The sequence below is a fragment of the Equus caballus genome, chromosome 15 (genome assembly GCF_041296265.1).
Source record: "Equus caballus isolate H_3958 breed thoroughbred chromosome 15, TB-T2T, whole genome shotgun sequence".
NCBI classification, from domain to species: domain Eukaryota; kingdom Metazoa; phylum Chordata; class Mammalia; order Perissodactyla; family Equidae; genus Equus; species Equus caballus.
In genome coordinates, this window is record NC_091698.1 from 75,561,552 (window position 1) to 75,567,551 (window position 6,000).

At 38.1% G+C, this 6,000-nt stretch overlaps 1 protein-coding gene across 2 annotated transcripts in view; it reads right to left on the bottom strand.

The window, feature by feature from the left end:
* The window catches only part of RMDN2 (regulator of microtubule dynamics 2), an 84,157-nt gene extending 80,360 nt beyond the window's left edge, over positions 1 to 3,797 (bottom strand). The window contains exons 1-2 of one of the 2 annotated variants that reach the window (XM_070236434.1): positions 3,633 to 3,788; positions 1,938 to 2,079 (exon numbers count right to left, since the gene is read on the bottom strand). The gene's annotated coding sequence lies outside the window, so the exon portion shown is untranslated. Of the gene's footprint in view, positions 1 to 1,937; positions 2,080 to 3,632 lie in introns of both variants that reach the window. The other variant, XM_070236433.1, reaches the window with a different exon arrangement.
* Between the last annotated feature and the right edge of the window lie 2,203 nt (positions 3,798 to 6,000).

A 6,000-nucleotide genomic window follows, 5' to 3' on the forward strand; every position in this document is an offset into this window, starting at 1 on the left:
CTAGAACTGTGAGAAACAAATATTTGTTCTTTAAGCTGCCGAACCTATGGTAATTTGTTATAGTAGCCCAAACTGACTAAGACATTTTTATTCATCACAGCTAGCATAGCATTACAATCATCTGGCCTCAGTGGCCTTCAGGCCCATCAGATTTTGTCCCCACCCACTTTTCCAGCTTTTTCCTACCATTTCCACCAGGCAGTATCCTATACTTCAGCTGTAGCCAAACTACTTCATCTTCTTTCCATAAACCACCCATTTTCTAGTCTCTGTGTCCTTTTCGGGCTGCTGTCTGTGCCTGGAATACCCTGCTTGTTGCCACCTGTCAAAAACCAACTCATCCAGTCTAATCTGCTTCACGTGAGAAGCTATTCTACCCACTCTCCTCCTCCCCACAATAAGTGTTCATCCATCCCCCATCAAGACTTTTGCAGAAGAACACGAGTTCAAATGAACACAAAGCCCCTCCCTACTGTCTCTCAGCACATCTCTCATTTCACAGGAATATTACTGTTTGGCCAGTGACTGTTGTGTCCATGAGACTGAACATCTTCAAGGCAAGAATGGATTTATCTTTGTATCCCCAGTACCTGGCACAGAGCATGTACTCTATATTAACTAAATATTTGAAAATATTTCTCTGAAAGTAATATGTACACTCAAGAGGAAAGCATTAAGAAATCTGTAGTCTTTCATGTAGTAGTAATATGAGAAGTGTGTCAAGGGTTTGTGTTATGCTTTTTTTTTCCTTGGGTTTTATCTAAATGGTTTTATTTCCAGAAAGCAATTGAATGACAAAGTTAGTTTTGTTACCGGCCACAAACACAGTTTCTTTTACATGCCACACAAGAGACAGACCAAAAGAAAAATGGGAACACCAGGCTTATGGCAAGAAAAGAGTTTTATCAAAAGGCAGCCAGATGAGGAGATGGGAGTTAGTTAGAACTCAGATCCGCTGCCTCAAAGGAACAAAGGTAGGAGTTTGTATTTGAGGTTTCAGGTAGGGGAGAGGGAGCATGTGGCCTTGCTGGTCAGCACTTTCCTACCAGCCTGCGTTTGGCCTTGTCATTTGGCCTCTAAGGCTGCTTGCAGGAAGGAGGCTGCGTGGGTGTCCTTGGTTGTCTGCCTCCAAGGTGGATGGTGGATTCCGGTGCCAGGAAGCCAAGGAGTTGGGGTCTGGGAAGCTTCGGCTTCTTGATATTCTCTGGCTGTCAGTTTCCCTGTAATAAAACTTTAAAGGAGCCCTAACTAGCCAAAATGTTAACATGAGGCCACCTGGGCGCTAACAATTTGTAATTTCTATTTGCCTGAGAAGTTCAGGAATACAAAGGTTTAAAGAACACATACTTACATATGAATGTAACTTAGAGAAGCAGAGGAAGGGGATGGGTGCTTTCAGTTTTAACCCCATATATGCTGGGTTTAATGTAAGGGAACTGATATCAGGGCCAGTATCAGTTTTAGCCCTATAACGGTTAGCAGTATACTCCATAGCTAACTATTTTTGTAGTTCCTTGTGTAATTTTTCCTAATCCTTTTATCACCTGTCAACTTACTGAGTCAATAGACCATTAAGGGAAAATGAACTGTTTAGTTAGAAGGCAATCAAGAGTTTTGCCTCCATTTCCTTGAGAAGATATACTCTTCTTTTTGTTCTAGAAATTTGATCTGCATTTTACTTTAAAGCTCAGGAACTGGTGATGGTCAGATAGGACAGTTTAGATTCCAATACATTACACCTTTGCTCTTCAAGTTTTCTAATTTACAGCCTGAATTTCTTCGTTTGTAAACTGAGGGCTGAGCTGTAAGTATAATTAGTACCGTTATGTCATACCCAACTCCCACCCCAAAACACCAAAATGTTTTCCAGGATAGGGTTAAGGAAGTATTTTATTGTTAAATAACTGAAGAAATTATTTTAAAATTAACTCACTAACCATTGAGAGAGAGAGTGAGGAGAGGTTCAAGGCTGGTTGTAGACACAAAGAGCAGGAGTGGAGGGAGGAGCCAGCAGGCATCACAGAAGCTCCAGGTTCTCCTATGAACTGTGATGAGAGCAAATAACAGCAGCAGGAGCAGCTGCAGCAAAAACATGGAGTATTATACTCAGTTCCTGCTTCGTTCTTCACATGAATGATCTTATTCCATATTCCCAACAATCCAGTCAGGTAAATATTGTTACAGGTGAGGAAACCGAGGCTTAAAGAGATGAAGAAACTTGTTCCAGGCCACACAGTCAGTTTTAGAGGCAAATCAAACTTAGCTTTGTCTGAGAGCCTCCCCTCTTAACCACGCCTTCTGAGCCAGGCTTTGCTGCCTGTGATAGAACATTTGAAGGGGAGCCTTCATAGCACCCTTCATAAGCACATGAGAGCCCTTCTCACGTGATCTTTTTCTGTCTGCACCTCTAGACAGAAGAATACTTGGGGTTATTGGGGTTCAGCCTTCACTGCTCCTCTTACAGGAGGGGCTGAATCACTGGATCAGAGCACTTACCCCATGGAGGACTTCCCTGTAGGGATTACCAGTATCTCTAAGCCATAGGATATACAATTATGGTGGGTCTATCATATTCAGGTTAGGCTAGAAATGGAGTTTGGATAAAAGAGGAAAAATAATGCTGTGTATAATGTAAACAGTTTTTTGTATTTTTTTTAACTTTAGGCGATCCCTAGAACACAGGAAAATTACCAAAAAAAAAGAAAATCTGAACAATAACTATGACTAAATTAGACTTTCCAAGGCAAAAATGCTTTCTTTGAAAAAGACATGAGGATAAGTTTATTAAATATTTCCATAAGACTAAGTGATTAGTGTTGTTGATGCAAATAATCAATAACTAATCTACAGATAAGAAAGATAGAGTGATATTTAATGAGCTAATGCTGAAGATTAGCCCAGAAGTGTTATCTTCCCCAGGGAAGAAAGCACTCCAGAGAACTGTGGTTTACAGTATGGTTATATACCATTTCAGAATAAAGAACATACATCAAGCATGACAAATACAATTCCCCACCCTCCCGCCCCCAAGTCACAAGGAGATGTTTTGCTGAAGTGCAGCACATACACAGCAGGTCAACTTGACCCTGGTTCTCTTGGCAGAAAAGCTTATCTTCAAAGAAATACTGATATTGGCATCAGAGAAGGGGAGACATTCATCTCTATGTTTAAAGGGTGCATTCTTTGCTTTGAGAAATATTAGAAGCAGACGTACAATGCGTGTTCCGTGGGCCATAAGTCACGTTGTTCTGGGAAAAACAAGTTTTAGGCCGAATCAGATTTAAACCAGAATGTCTTCCCCACATACCTCAATATGTGAAAATTTTTACTATTCTTATCAGTGTAATAAATTATTAATCACTTAAATACAATAAAATAGTTGAGCCAATATTCCTGAACAAATCAGAAATGATATTTTAGAAAGATGCACACGAAAGAAAAGTTAGTAACAATATATATGTAATGCTACTTAGCAATTCAATGTTGAATCACTTTACTAAAATATACCTACTTCATTAAAATATAGAATTCTTATTAGAAACTTTCTGTTTGATTAGAAAAATTAAGTTTTTGTTCGATGAAGAAACAGTCATTTTCCAGAAAGGTATACACCTTGCCTGATTGATACTAACCTTGCTCAATGATTATCAGCAATTTTTCCCTGACGCTTCAAGATACCAATGACGTTTCTTCAGAAATGGCAGATTTTGTAAGTCACATTCTTACAATGATTTTCTATGGTCAGCCTGTTCAAAGTACAGCCTTGGATACATTCTAAAATGGAACTCAAGAGATTCAGAGTAAAGGGTAATTTTGCCCCTCCCTTCTGCATTCTTTCTTCATCTTGAGAGAAAATGTTCAGGGACATCCTTGACCGTATATATGTCAACTTCACAAGCAAAGGTCAGTTTTATCGTTTGTGGCAGATTAAAAATAAAGTCAAATGTTCATCAGTTACACAAAATATTCTTACAATACGTGTATGCACAAATTAGTTAAAAACAATTTAATTATATATAAGTAGAACAAAAGATTTCATTTTGGACTTGGAGGGTAAGTCAATTTTGTACAAGAGTCTGCTGGGAAAAATTTAGGTTAGCAGTTTTCCAGTCCCACTGTCCTCAGACTGTACAAAAATGAGTTATTTTCCCCTTAGGAGTGGATCTCTTTCAACAAATTGTTCAGTGGATAGAGACAGCTTCTTGGCAGTATGCAAAAAAAATCTACAGAGAGAATCTATTCTCGTGCTGCAACGGAGACACGGTAATTAACCAACCATTGTTAAAATTTTTTCTGTTTTGTAAAAATTGTAACCCAATCGTTAAAATTAAGACATATTTGGATTCTCACTCAGAGAAGGGAATCTAGAAAAGGAGGAAAATTGAAATTCATCAACTGTAGTGATTTTAGACGAAAGCTTGCCTCATAAAGCAAGTAACCAACCCACGTGTACTGTGATCCAAAATAATTATAGTTTGGTTGTTTAGAACTTGGAACATATCTTACGAAAATCATGCTATAAATTGTGGTTTGTTTCCTAAGTAACCCTATAAACTCCTTCGTAATCTATATGATAAGATACTGTATGGTTTTCAGGTGAATTCTAACTCTGAACTGCTGATGTTAGGAAATCATCAGTCTGTAGCTATGGCTTTGGCTGTTTCCACTTAAAAAAACTCATGGACTTTTCCCTGCCAGCTGCAGCAGCTAATAACCGTCCAATGAAAAGAGAGACTTACCTTTCAGCTATGGCATCTACTTACTAGCTAATTAAAAAAAAAAAAAATTTCTTTCTGCTCCTAGCCACAGACTCTGCCAGGTTTCTAGCAATAAAAGAACTACCCATTTAGCCACAAGGCTCCTTAACTTTCTCACTTGAGGCAAAAAAAAAAAAACAAAAAAACCCTTCCACACTCCTTGGGGAAAAAAAGACAATTCTGACAGTAATAACATTTACTCCCTCTCTTAGTAATGGAAACCTCCCATTTCTCAAACAGAAGAGCACTGAGTGAAACTTTTCTGGACGTAATGACAGGCTAGTCACTCCTGGTACAAGAAGCATCACTGAAAGGTGTCTGTATTTAATAAATGGAAGACTGTTAACAAACTAACTTGAATAATTTAGATATTTACACACAGAAATGCAATAAGACTTTATACAGTGAGGATAGCTTCAAAGATTTTCATAAAATATTTAATTGTGAGAATCCAGTTTTAGATATAAAGGCACTGATTATTTTCCTTTGCTAAATGTTTGCGATTATGGAGACACGACCATTAATAAATAGTATTATTTTCTCCCCTTTTTAAGATGTAGAAACTATAAAGATCTTTCCCCAAAATAATATATTGCTACTGTGGCTTAGGTTATGGCTTCAAGGCATCAAACATCTAAATGAAAAACGAAAATTTCAGTTGATCCAAATACTTCAAAATACTTTGGTACCACCAGTTATCCTTCCTAAAAGAACTCCCATTAACCCTGCCTTCCCTCTTGTATTACTATCTCAGCTCACACCCTTTACTGCCAAAAACTTTGAGAAAAATTTCCACTTGCAGCCTTCAGTTCCTGAATTCCCAACCATTTATCAGCCCACTGCAGAAAGCACTAAAACTGCTCTCACCAAGGAGGTCAAAGGTCTCCTGACATCTCAAATTAGTGGCTTTTGATCTCTTTAGAACAGGGTTTCTCAACCTCAGTCCTATTGACTTTTTGGACTAGAGATGTATTTGTCCTGGGGGAATTCTCTGTTGCAGGATTTTTAACAGCATCCCTGGCCTCTACCCACTAGTTGCTGGTAGGTCTATAAATTAACCTGTAACTTCATAGAACCTCAGCCCTTAATTAACAGTAGATAGCACAGTCAAACACAAGCACATCTTCCTAGAGAATTAAATAATTCTTGGGTGGGCTTGTTTAGCAATGCTCCAACATTGAAAGAATATAAGTTCTTAATTTCTAAGTTTAGATAATTTTTCTTAAAAGCATTTTCTTATTTA